Source organism: Carya illinoinensis, chromosome 1 (assembly GCF_018687715.1).
Source record: "Carya illinoinensis cultivar Pawnee chromosome 1, C.illinoinensisPawnee_v1, whole genome shotgun sequence".
In the NCBI taxonomy this organism is placed as follows: domain Eukaryota; kingdom Viridiplantae; phylum Streptophyta; class Magnoliopsida; order Fagales; family Juglandaceae; genus Carya; species Carya illinoinensis.
Genome location: NC_056752.1, coordinates 11,132,431 through 11,145,621, shown reverse-complemented (window position 1 = coordinate 11,145,621; position 13,191 = coordinate 11,132,431). Strand labels below are relative to the sequence as shown.

At 36.2% G+C, this 13,191-nt stretch overlaps 2 pseudogenes; both read left to right on the top strand.

The window, feature by feature from the left end:
* The first annotated feature begins 1,729 nt into the window (after positions 1-1,729).
* Positions 1,730-4,846, top strand: LOC122310416 (annotated as a pseudogene).
* A 2,820-nt stretch (positions 4,847-7,666) lies between these two features.
* LOC122306342 lies at positions 7,667-10,835 on the top strand (annotated as a pseudogene).
* The last annotated feature ends 2,356 nt before the right edge of the window (positions 10,836-13,191 follow it).

Below are 13,191 nucleotides of genomic sequence, written 5' to 3'. Positions count from 1 at the left end.
AAAGGTCTTTTTAAAAAAAAAAAATCTTTTTAACAATTCAAAAGGCTTTTTTATACGGCTTTACATTATTTTATATAAAAATATTATAAATATAAAATATTATTAAAATATAATTTTTGCATATGATTTTTGTTTTAAGATTTAAAAAAAAAAATTGAAATGCTTTTTGTATTTTTCTAGTAATATCTGGTTACGGATAACCGATTATATAATTGGGTCAATACCGGATCCGGCTTTATCTTACCAACTTAGGTCCAATTTGGGTGGATGATCACCCAAATTCATCCGGATTTCTTTCTAGATAGGCCCCAAAAAAAAATTTGGCTTGGTTGCACACCCCACATTGCTTATCAACTTTTTATTTTTTAAAAATAAAAATAAATCTGAGGATTTAAAATATACTAAGTGAGATAAGAATATGTGTGATGTGCATTATTGCTGTTTGCAGATGCATTATTTTCTAGCTCTAGCATTGCCTACGTTCCTTTTCTTTTACTTCCCTATGTCACTTCTTCATTCTTGCTTCTTTTATTCCTTTGATTCGCTTCAATTTCTTAAATCTTTGCTTGGAAGGCCATGCCTAAGTTTTCGCCAAGGAATTGGTTGGGGTTTTCTGCCAATGTAGATGTTCAACTTCGCCTAATTTTGCAGTTTAGTTTTTCTATTGATTTTAGGGTTAATTGTAAAATGAGAAGTGTTATATCCACATTTGTGAGATTAATTTTTTGTGAGATTAACTGTGGATGAAGTATTTCTCTTGTAAAATTAGTATCCGAGTTTTCTTTTCTTGCAAATTGAAATCTAAGTTTCTAATTTTTGCAAAATCAATTATTGAGATTTTCACATTTTTACAATCCGAGGCCTCTATCAATGTCCTATTAGAAAATTAATAGAATGTCACATATTAGTCTTTAATTATCCACATCAGCCAACTGAAAGCTAATATGGACTAATACCACATGACAACCTTCCCACTAATTTACTAATTGAAAATGGATAGCAGACTCGAATTACAAAAATGTAATATCTTAGGTATGAATTTGATAAAAATTAAAAACTTAGGCCTCAAATTTCATAAACATATAAACTTAGGTACTGATTTCACAATTAACCCTTAATTTTATTAATGATATTGTAAAGTATATACAGGAAAATGAGCTTGTTGTTCTGACCGCGCAGTTATAAGAGGGTAGCAATTGGTAAATCAACCCTTATGGGTCTTCTTTAGATGAGCTATGTCATATACAGTCACATTTATGTATTCTTTATATATTCCACTGATATGATTGTTTAAAACAGTTATTTTATATTAAAAATAAGTGAAGCAGCCAATTATATCAATATAGTAGTGTATAAAAATTATAAAAGTGATTGCACATAAAATTTTTTACGTTAAAATTTCTTGGCAATCTATTCTTAAGATATAATAACATCGATTTCTAATGAAAACTCTAACCATGAACTATTTATCAAGGAGAACTACAATTCTATCGTTTTATGGCTATAAATACAGCACTACCAAAAAAAAAAAAACAGCATTAATGACAGGAAACTTAACAGGGAGGCATCCCACTAATTGGGCTCACCCCGACTTACAGACCACGGGCTAGGGCCATTCACTTAATACATGTCCATTGGACTCAAAAAATAAGAAAGATAACTCGGCTGGATCAAGCCCATTCTGCCACAGGCCCATCAACGGAAACCATAAAATCACTCATGTCCCCACTTCCCCATCCCTGAACAATATGAGCGTGCCATTTTCTTCATTCAAACAATCCACGGTCTTCCTCCTCCGCCTCTGTCTGCTCAAACCCCAAACACCCGCAATCCCTTACTATTCCTTCCACCGCCACCTCTCTACCGAACCCAATCCACCACCACAACCACCACCACAAGGCGAGGAATCGTTGATAAACGAAGCAGTCCAACTCTTCCAAGCCTTAGAAGATGGAAACTCCAGCTCTACCCAACTTCACCAGCTCTACCCAAGTCTTTTCCTCTTCTTCTCCTTCCTCTCCTCGTATTTTTCGAAACATCGCGCGTCGATTGGCCTCTTCTTCCCAAGCCCTCGAGTTCTTCGATTACATCCGATCAAATTCGCCTTCACAAGACTTAAAATCATTGTCCTTCACGTTCCAGGCCATCTTCGAGCTCGCAGGCCGTGAACCTGATCCGCAGAACACGCTGTTAGAGCTTTATAGGACGTCCAAAGAGCGGAATATCCCGCTGACAGTTAAGGGCGCAACACTTCTTGTTCGTTGCTTCGGAAGGGCCGAAAGGGTGGACGAGGCGCTGGCTGTAGTTGACGAGCTAGACCCGTCACTCAAAAGCACGCACTTTTACAATGTGGTGGTTGATTTGCTTTTCAGATCAGGGCGCATCGTCGAGGCGCTTAACATGCTTGATGAAATGCTTCAACCAGGTGCGCACTGTCCACCTAATGATATTACAGGTGGTGTTATTTTTGCTGCATTGTCGAGAATGGAGTGGTTTGGAAGAAGTATTAGTGACGAGGAGATTTTTGGGTTGGTGTCAAAATTACTTGATCACGGTGTGTTTCCAGATACCTTTAAACTTACGCAATTGATTACCAAGTTGTGCAGGAATAAGAAGATAGGTCGTGCTTGGGATGTTTTACATGACGTGATGAAGGCTGATGGTACTGTGAAAGCCGTTTCATGCAATGCACTTTTGACGTGGTTGGGAAGGGATGGGGATTTTGAAAGGATGAAAAAGCTCATGACCGAGATGATAGAGATGGATATTCAACCAAATGTGGTAACTTTTGGGATCCTTCTTAATCATATGTGCAAGTCTTGGAGGGTCGATGAGGCACTGGAGGTTTTTGAGAAAATGAAAGGAGGGAGTTACGGGTTGTTTGTTGAACCTAATGTAATCACATATAATACTTTGATTGATGGACTTTGTAAAGTTGGGAAGCAAGAAGAAGGGTTGACTTTGATGGATCAGATGAGATCTGAAAATAAATGTATGCCAAATACTGTTACCTATAATTGCTTGAGTGATGGGTTCTGCAAAGCTGGCGAAATTGAGAGGGCGCAAGATCTCTTTGATCAGATGAACAAGGAAAGAGTATTTCCGGATGTAATCACCCTTGCTACTTTGGTTGGTGGTATGTGCAGACATGGGAGGATCAATAGTGCAGTTCAGTTCTTCAATGAAATGCGAAGTGCAGGTCTGAAAGGCGATGCTCTGACATTTAACATCTTGATTAAAGCTTTATGTAATGTTAACAATATTGATAAAGCAATGGAACTTTTTGAGAAAATGAAAGGAGTGACTGACGGGTTGTCTGTTGAACCTGATTTAATCACATATAATACTTTGATTGATGGACTTTGTAAAGTTGGGAAGCAAGAAGAAGGGTTGACTTTGATGGATCAGATGAGATCTGAAAATAAATGTATGCCAGATACTGTTACCTATAATTGCTTGATTGATGGGTTCTGCAAAGCTGGCACAATTGAGAGGGCACAAGGGATCTTTGATCAGATGAACAAGGAAAGAGTATTTCCTGATGTAATCACCCTTACTACTTTGGTTGGTGGTATGTGCAGACATGGGAGGATCAATAGTGCAGCTCAGTTCTTCGATGAAATGCGAAGTGAAGGTCTGAAAGGCAAACATGTGACGTTTACAACCTTGATTAAAGCTTTTTGTAGTGTTTACAATATTGATAAGGCAATGGAACTTTTTAATCAAATGTCGAAGGATGGATGCTCCCCAGATGCAATTGTTCCCCAGATGCAATTGTTTATTATACATTGATATCTGGTTTGAGCCAAGCTGGAAGGATGGATGATGCCAGCTCTGTCGTATCAATGTTGAAAGAAGCTGGATTCTGCCTTGACCTTGTGCGCTACAATGTTCTCATTGGTGGGTTCTGTAGGAAGAACAAATTGGATAAAGCTTATGAGATGCTCAAAGAAATGGAGCAAGCTGGAGTTAAGTTTAATCTCGTCACATATAACACCTTGATTTCCTATTTGAGCAAAACTGGAAACTTTGTAACCGCCCATAGAGTTATGAGAAATATGATTAAGGAGGGTCTTGTGCCCACAGTTTTCACTTATGGAGCACTGATACACGCGTACTGCTTAAATGGCAAAATTGAAGAAGCAATGAAGATTTTCAGAGACATGAGTTCTTCGTCAAAGATTCCTCCCAACAGTGTAATATACCATATTCTAATAGATTCTCTTTGCAAAAAGAGTGAAATAGAGCTTGCTCTTTCTCTGATGGACGAAATGAAAGTTAAGGGGGTACGTCCTAATGTTACCACATACAATGCTATGTTCAAGGGTCTGCGAGAGAGAAATTTCTTGGAGAAAGCATTTGACCTCATGGGCAGAATGGTTGAACAGGCATGTTATCCTGATTACATAACCATGGAGGTACTTACGGAATGGCTTCCTGCAGTAGGTGAAACGGAAAAGTTGAAAAATTTTGTTCAAGGATATGAAGTTTCTGTTTCTACTGCGTAGGATGGCTGTAGGATCTGGAGGATGGGATTACTCATAAGTTTGAAATGCATCTAGTGTCATACGCGGAAGGAAATACGATGAAGTCCAATGTTCGGGCCAAAACGTGTGTTGCGGTATCCATGCATTTCCATGGTGGGTTCCATGCTTTCCATCTCGAACAAACCCGATAAAAATGTAGATGTATTCCATATCCATGTTGATGAGTTATATTCAATTGAGTTATTTGTACGCGTCTAGTTTCAGATCAAGTTTTTTTTTTGATAAATGGTGATTTTATGTGATATCAGAACTAGATTCTCAGTTAAATATTCCATGTGATGGATCCGCTTATTTTGGAAGAATCTAACCCACATATGAGAAGAAGTATTAAGGATATGATATAAATAACTAAATTGAAGCTTCATTTTTCTCCCTTGCCCCTGAATAACAACTACTTCCCTACTCCACAAGGGCTGGAGTTGGTGGCCATTTCACCTCATATTCTTAGGTTAGTCATCATCTTTTGGTGGTTTGTGTGACTCTAGACTATGTTTTGAAGTTGATTTTCTTCACTAGTATTCCCTTATTTCCTCTGTTTACTCCAAAGCAGATCAAGCCAACATCATGCCTAGAACAACTTCTTTTCCCACTTCAATTTTCATCTTTGTTATGCTAAAATTGATCTCACTATCCGATTTATCTTTCTTTATTTTTTCTCCCTTTGGTTTGTAAGGGAAAAAATCGTCCAAGTCTATGGTAATTAATGTATTGGCACAAACCCCTAAGGGCTATTGGATTATGGGATTTTTTTTCTTGAATTACCTGATGTGCACATGAGAAAAACTATTTGCCTAAGGCCTGTGCACTCCCGGGATATGTCGGAACGCTGTTCCTAGACACCCAGAGCCAAATCAAAATAATAATAATAATAGTGTATTGGCACATGTTGACAACAAGATTTAATAGTTATTGGCATACCATAAAGAGCCAAATTCCTCTTTAATCTTCTAAATTTATTTCATTTTATCTTGCTCCTTCAACCCGTAGGAGTTGGCTCAAGTGGTAAAAGCCTTGGTCTTCGTAGTTTGCTCCCTCCAGGTTTAAGGTTCGAATTCTCTTGTTGCAGACAATTTTTAAGGGCCATCGGAGTGGGGTAATATTTTCTTGAATTAATAGAGATGCACATGCGGTAAATTCCTTGCCGAGGGCCTGTGCATCCTCGAGATTAGTTAGGAACTTGTTTTTGGATACCTGGTGTTAATTAAAAAAAAATTATTATTTTGCACATTTAATCTCATGATGTTATGTTTGTAACAAGTCGGTTTGAAGGTTTCATTGGGAAAACCACATTTGCATATTTTCATTCTTGACTTTTTTTTATTTATTTTTATGTTAATTTTTGTTAGTGAAATAGATGCTTAAGAACTTTCTATATTTTGTATATGAAAGATCTTTCTAATCCTTTTAACAGTAGAGATAGAGATTTCTTTTGTCTTTTTTAAATATCTTAGTATCTCTTTCCGATCCTTTTAAGGTATTATTTTTAATATCTTCTTATATTTAGCTATTAAGTGGAAGAGCACATGCTTTTAATAGTTCATTTTGTCATTTTCATCTAAACATATGTACAAATTGGAAGCATTTGTCCCTTTTATCTTTTAATGTGTATGAGAAAAAGTCGACAAAGAGGATATATAGAGAGGAAACTTTTCTATGAATTACCTAAAGTATATTTATCTGAAATTATTTGTCAAGGACCTGCGCACTCTCGGATTAGTTGCACTCTCAATATCAACAAGAAAAATATTCATACAAATATGGTGTGAGCTAAGAGGTTCCAAAACTAGTAATGGCCCTTTAAATGGAATTTTCTTACTAAGATAACAAAAGATGGAGGAAAAAACAACAAAAGTTAAGTATACTTTACACTCCCAAATTATCAATTGTTTTGCATTCTTTATCCCAAACTATTAAAACTATCAAAAAGTTATAATGTGCACCTTCCATTTTATTGTTATCAGGTGTGTAATAAGCCAATATTAATAATATAGGGTGTAAATTGTTAAATTATGGTAACCTGAGTGTGCAAAGTACATATTATATTCTTTTCATAAAGAAAATTAGAAGAAATTAACTCAAAATAATCTAATGATTAATAGATATGTTAATTGTTTCACTTTAAGACAATCTATTCTTTAAAGAAAACTATATCTGTTAATTTTGTTATTAAATCCCATGATAACAATTTTTGTGATAAAAAATACTGATTTTCTTTAATCATAGTAAAGGGAAGGGTTAAAATATGATGAATAATTAGTTTATCTTAAGATGGTAAGCTAGGCCTTTGATGTTTGTTACTACAACAAATCCTTGGTATAATTTTGCAAGGAAGACAAAACAACCTCTCGAATATTGCATCATACGCATGCCTATTTTCTAGCTAAATTTTTAAAAAAAGAGTAATGTTGGATATAGTCTTAGCTAGATTTGTAAGTCTACAAGATTTACATATCTACAAATATCATTTTTCTTCAATGAAAGAGAGATAGATTTAAAGTACAGTTTGCTCTCACGAACCTACAAAATGACTATATGGTAACACCAAAAGGTAAAACATTCAACAATTGTTAATGTTTGATAGTTCTTTAGTGTAATGTCAAGGTAGGAAACAGAATGAGACATTTTAGATGAGATGCCACATCTTGATTTTGACACCAAAAAAAAAAATGTCAAGTGCTTTTATTAATTGGTGGATAGGATATAGTTGACATAGAGATGTTTTTTTTCAATATCTGAAAATTATTATCGTTGTTAATCTAACGCTATTAATCATATTATAAAAAATAAAAAATAAAGTTTATTTTCCCATGTGTATATGGTGTGTTTGATTGTTGAAATCAACTCAACTCACCTCAAACCAATTATTGATTGATACACTAATTTTACAACTTCCTATAAAAAAGTTAACCCATCCCAACCTATTTCATATATTCAAACATATATCTCAACCTAATTATATTCAAAGACATCTATCTTAATGGGACTAACAAAATACTACCATTCATAAATCAACTCAGATTATCTGAAATCATCCCAGCATCCAAACGCATTAGATCCATCACTTTGTGATTTTCTTTTTCCTTGGACCAAACACTCTCAATTTTTACCCATTTCTAAGAATGGTGAAGGAAGTAGTTAACTCAATGATCCATCACAATTTATTTATATTCCTTTTGATAATTCTGTTTTAAATAGACAGTATTTTTATAAAATAATGATCCTCTTATAACTATTTTATAAATTAATTAATAAACATACAATCAATTTAAAATAAAATTGCAAAAAGTTATGAAGAGGTTTGAATAAGGAGGTTTGTGGATGACATATTTCTCTTCTAAAATTAGTATCCAAGTTTTGTTTTTTTGCAATTCAAAATTTCAGTTTCTAATTTTCGCAAAATCAATTCAGGAGATTTTACATTTTTACAGTCTGAGACCTCAATCAATGTCTTGTTAGAAAATTAATGAAAGGCCACGTGTTAATCTTTAATTAGCCAGCTAACACATGGCATCAATATCCATGTTAGCCAAATGAGAGCTAATTTGGACCAATACCACATGACAACCTTTGCACTAATTTTTTAAGTGGAAATTGTTAGAAAACTCGAATTACAAATATGTAAAATCTTAGTTATGGATTTTATGAAAATTATAAACTCAAGCCTCAAATTGCAAAAACATATAAACTCTAAGTACTGATTTTGCGGTTAACCCTTATTTTTATTAATAATATTATAAAGTGTAGAAAGATGAGTTTGTTATTCTAATCATATACCCACTTATAAGATAGCGGCAATTGGGAAAATCACCCCTTACGAAGCAGTTCAACTCTTCCAAGCCTTAGAAGTTAGAAGATGGGCACTCCAGCTCTACCCAACTTCACCAGCTCCTCTTTTCCTCTTTTTCTCCTTCCTCTCCTCGTATTTTTCGCCAAATCACGCGCGATTGGCCTCTTCTTCCCAGGCCCTCGAGTTCTTCGATTACAATCATTGTCCTTGACGTTTCAGGCCATCTTCGAGCTCGCTAGCCGCGAACCTGATCCGCAGAACAAGCTGTTAGAGCTTTATAGGACGTCCAAAGAGCGGAATATCCCGCTTACAGTTAATGGCGCAGCACTTCTTGCTCGTTGCTTGGGAAGGGCCGAAAGGATGGACGAGGCGCTGGCTGTAGCTGACGAGCTAGACCCGTCTCTCAAAGACACGCACTTTTACAATGTGTTGGTTGATGTGCTATTCAGATCAGGGGGCATTGTCGAGGCGCATAACATGCTCGATGAAATGCTTCAACCAGGTGCGGACTGTCCACCCAATAATATTACACGTGGTGTTGTTCTTGCTGCATTGTTGAGAAGGGGTTGGTTCGGAAGAAGTATTAGTGACGAGGATATTTTTGGGTTGGTGTCAAAATTACGTGAACACGGTGTGTTTCCAGATACCTTTAAAATTACGCAATTGATTACCAATGCAGGAACAAAAAGATAGGTTGTGCTTGATGTTTTACATGATGTGATGAAGGCAGGTGGTACTGTGGAAGCCGCTTCTTGCAATGCACTTTTGACGTGGTTGGAAAGGGATAGGATTTTAAAAGGATGAAAACGCTCATGACCGAGATGAAAGAGATGGATATTCAACCGAATGTGGTAACTTTTGGGATCCTTCTTAATCATATGTCCAAGCCTTAGAGGCGATGAGGCCCTGGAAGTTTTTGAGAAAATGAAAGGAGTGAGTGATGGCTTGTCTGTTGAACCTGATGTAGCCACATATAATACTTTGATTAATGGATTTTGTAAAGTTGGGAGGCAAGAAGAAGGGTTCACTTTGATGGATCAGATGAGATCTGAAAATAAATGTATGCCAAATACTGTTACCTATAATTGCTTGATTGATGGGTTCTTCAAAGCTGGCGAAATTGAGAGGGCACAAGATCTGTTTGATCAGATGAACAGGGAAAGAGTATTTCCTAATGTAATCACCCTTAATACTTTGGTTTGTGGTATGTGAAGAGATGGGAGGATCAATAGTGCAGTTCAGTTCTTCGATGAAATGCGAAATGAAGGTCTGAAAGGGAATGCTGTAACGTTTACAACCTTGATTAATGCTTGTTTGAATGCTAACAATATTGATAAAGCAATGGAACTTGTCAATCAAATGTCAAAGGATGGATGCAGATGCAATTGTTTTTTATAGATTGATATTGAAAGAAGCTGGATTCTGCCTTGACATTATGCGCTACAATGTTCTCATTGGTGGGTTCTGTATGAAGAACAAATTGGATAAAGCTTATGAGATGCTCAAAGAAGTGGAGCAAGCTGGAGTTAAGTTTGATATACTCACATATAACACCTTGATTTCCTATTTGAGCAAAACTGGAAACTTTGCAACCGCCCATAGAGTTATGAGAAATATGACTAAGGAGGGTCTTGTGCCCACAGTTGTCACTTATGGAGCACTGATACACGCATACTTGCTTAAATGGAAAAATTGAAGAAGCAATGAAGGTTTTCAGAGATATGAGCTCTTCGTCAAAGGTTCCTCCTGACAATGTAGTATACAATATTCTAATAGATTCCCTTTGCAAAAAGAATGAAGTAGAGCTTGCTCTTTCTCTGATGGATGAAATGAAAGTTAAGCGGTTAAGGCCTAATGTTACCGCATACAATGTTATGTTCAAAGGTCTGCGAGAGAAAAATTTCTTGGAGAAAGCATTTGACCTCATGGACAGAATGGTTGAACAGGCATGTAATCCTGATAACATAACCATGGAGATACTTACCGAATGGCTTTCTGCAGTAGGTGAAACAGGAAAGTTGAAAAATTTTGTTCGATTCGAAGTATCTGTTTCTACCGCATGGGATGGCTGTAGAATCTGGAGGATGGGATTATTCAAAGTTTGGAATGCGTCTGTTGCCATACTCGAAAGAAAACATGATGTAGTCCAATGTTCTGGCCAAAATGTGTTCTGATTGGAACTTCTATTGGGCATCAAGCAGAAAGACCGGTCGGAAAACCTTAGTTTCTCATGAATTTGCTTATGCTAGCGCATCTATGTTAGTATCCATTGATCATGTCCATGGTGGGTTCCATCCTTTCTATGTTGAACAAACCAAATAAAAAGGTGGATGTATTCCATATCCGGGTTGGTGAGTTATATTCAATTGAGCTATTTGTTTGCGGCAAGATTCAGACTAGACAACAAAGATATATAATTTTAGGACACTTAAGATTGATTGCATGGTTAGAATTGTGTTAAGGATATAATATAAATAATTAAATCTACATTGTTATATCAACTCAAACTTTTAAGATAATTGGTGATTTCACGTAATATCAGAGCTAGATTCTTAGCTAAATATTTCATCTGTTAAATTCATTTATTTAGGAGTTTAATCTATATGTGAGAAAAAGTATTAAGAATATACTATAAATAATTAAATATGTCCCTTTTTCACTTAAACTTTCGGATCATGAGGCGAAATTTAAGCTTCATTTTTTCTCTTGCCCATGAATAACAACTACTCCTGTACCGCAAACGGGCTGGAGTTGGTGGCCATTTCACCTCATAGTTTAGTCATCATCTTTTGGTGGTTTCTGAGACTCTAGACTATGTTTTGAAGTAGATATTCTGCACTAGTATTCTTTTCTTTCTGTTTACTCCAAAGCAGATGAGGCCAACGTCATGCCTCCAGCACTTCTTTTCGCACTTCAAATTTCGTCTTTGTTGTGCTAAAACCGATATCACTATCCCATTTTTCTTTTTTTCTTTTTTTCCTCACCATGGGTGGGTGGGGGAAGAAAGGTCCGAGTCAATGGTAGCTTAGATATTGGCACATGTTGACAACAAGATTTACTAGTTGTTGGCATATCATAAAGAGCCAAATTCCTCTTTATTCTTCTACATTTATTTAATTTTATCTTGCTCCTTCAGCTCCTAGAAGTTGGCTCGAGTGGTAAAAAACTTGATCTTGGTGGTATGCTTCCTCCGGGTCAAAAGTTCAAACCCTCTAGGGTGCAAACAATTTCTAGGAACCATCTCGAACCCTCTAGGGTGCAAACAATTTCTAGGACCCATCTCGAACCTCTAGGGTGCAAATAATTTTTAGGAACCATTGGATTTTGGAGGATTTTCCCTTGAATTAACTGAGGTACACTTGCAGGACCTATGCATCCCTAGCCCAAAATTAGTCGGGACTCTATTCTCGAATACCCGATACTGATTAAAAAAATTATTATTTTGCTCCTTCCATATCATGATGTTATGTTTGTAACAAGTCGGTTTGAAGGTTTCACTGGTAAATAAGTGCTTTAACGACTACCCTCTAGGATACAAACAACTTCTAGGAGCCATCGTACTTGGGGGAATTTTTCCTTGAATTAACCGAGATATATTTGTGGGAAACTCCTTGTTGAGGACTTATACATCCTAGCCCAAAATTAGTCGGGACTCTATTCTCGGATACCTGATACTGATTAAAAAATATTATTATTTTACTCCCTACATATCATGATGTTGTTTGTAACAACTCAGTTTGAAGGTTTCACTTGTAAATAGATGCTTTAAGGACTTTATATATTTTCTATCTGAAATGTCTTTCTAATCCTTTTAATAGAAAGGATAGAGATTTCTTTTCTTTTAATATCTCTCTTGATCCTTTTAAGGTATTATTTTTAATATCTTCTTATGGTTACCAATTAAGAGCGAGAGCACATGCTTTTAATGTCATATTCATCCGAACATATGTACAAATTGGAAGCATATGATGAATAATTAGTTTATCTTAAGATGGTAAGCTGGGCCTATGATGTTTGTTGCTACAACAAATGAATCAAGGATTTGTAACAAATCCTTGATATAATTATGCAAGGATGACAAAGCAACCCCTCGAATATTGCATCCTACACATGCGTATTTTCTAGCTTAATTTGTATTCCTAATTTTTTATATGGTTAGTTTAAAAATAAAATATATATTTTTAAATGAAGAGTAATGTTTGATACAGTTCTAGCTAAATATGTAAGTCTTGCGTACTTACATATAAAAGAAAAAACAGAGCCGAACTCGCAATAGGAATCTGGAAAAAACTGGAAGAGGTCAGTGGCAAAAGTGGGAAGGAATATGGAGGATCCTCATCGGTTCTAAACCTGCAATCCTACAGCTGTGAAGAAGAAGACATCCACCTATCAGAGAACAATATGGAACTGAGAAACTTTTTTCCTCCATCTCCACTGCATGGGAAACAAGACACGAGCAACATCCTCTCATTTTCTCAACCGCCAAACACTCAGCAAGCACAGTCCAGCTACAGTGACTTTTCCTCATTTATTACCCCACCATCCGGAGTAATACCTCACACTGTTATTTCATCTACCCAGTCAGATATCCCATGTACTTACTGAAACAATGTCCCCCTGCTGACTCACGGAGTAATGCCGCAGCCCCTGTTAGAATCACAGCTACTCTACCCTGTCAAACCCGTTCCATCAGAGTCTCTATCCACTAGAAGAAATGCCACATGGAGAGCACAGTGGAAGAAAGTATATTCGGCCCTGCAGAATCAGAAAGAAGGGAAAATAAAGCACTTTTATGAGTCAACGTCCAGACTGGAAGGTTTATCCACTCGGCCTCAAAACTGTAGCATTAAAACTCGT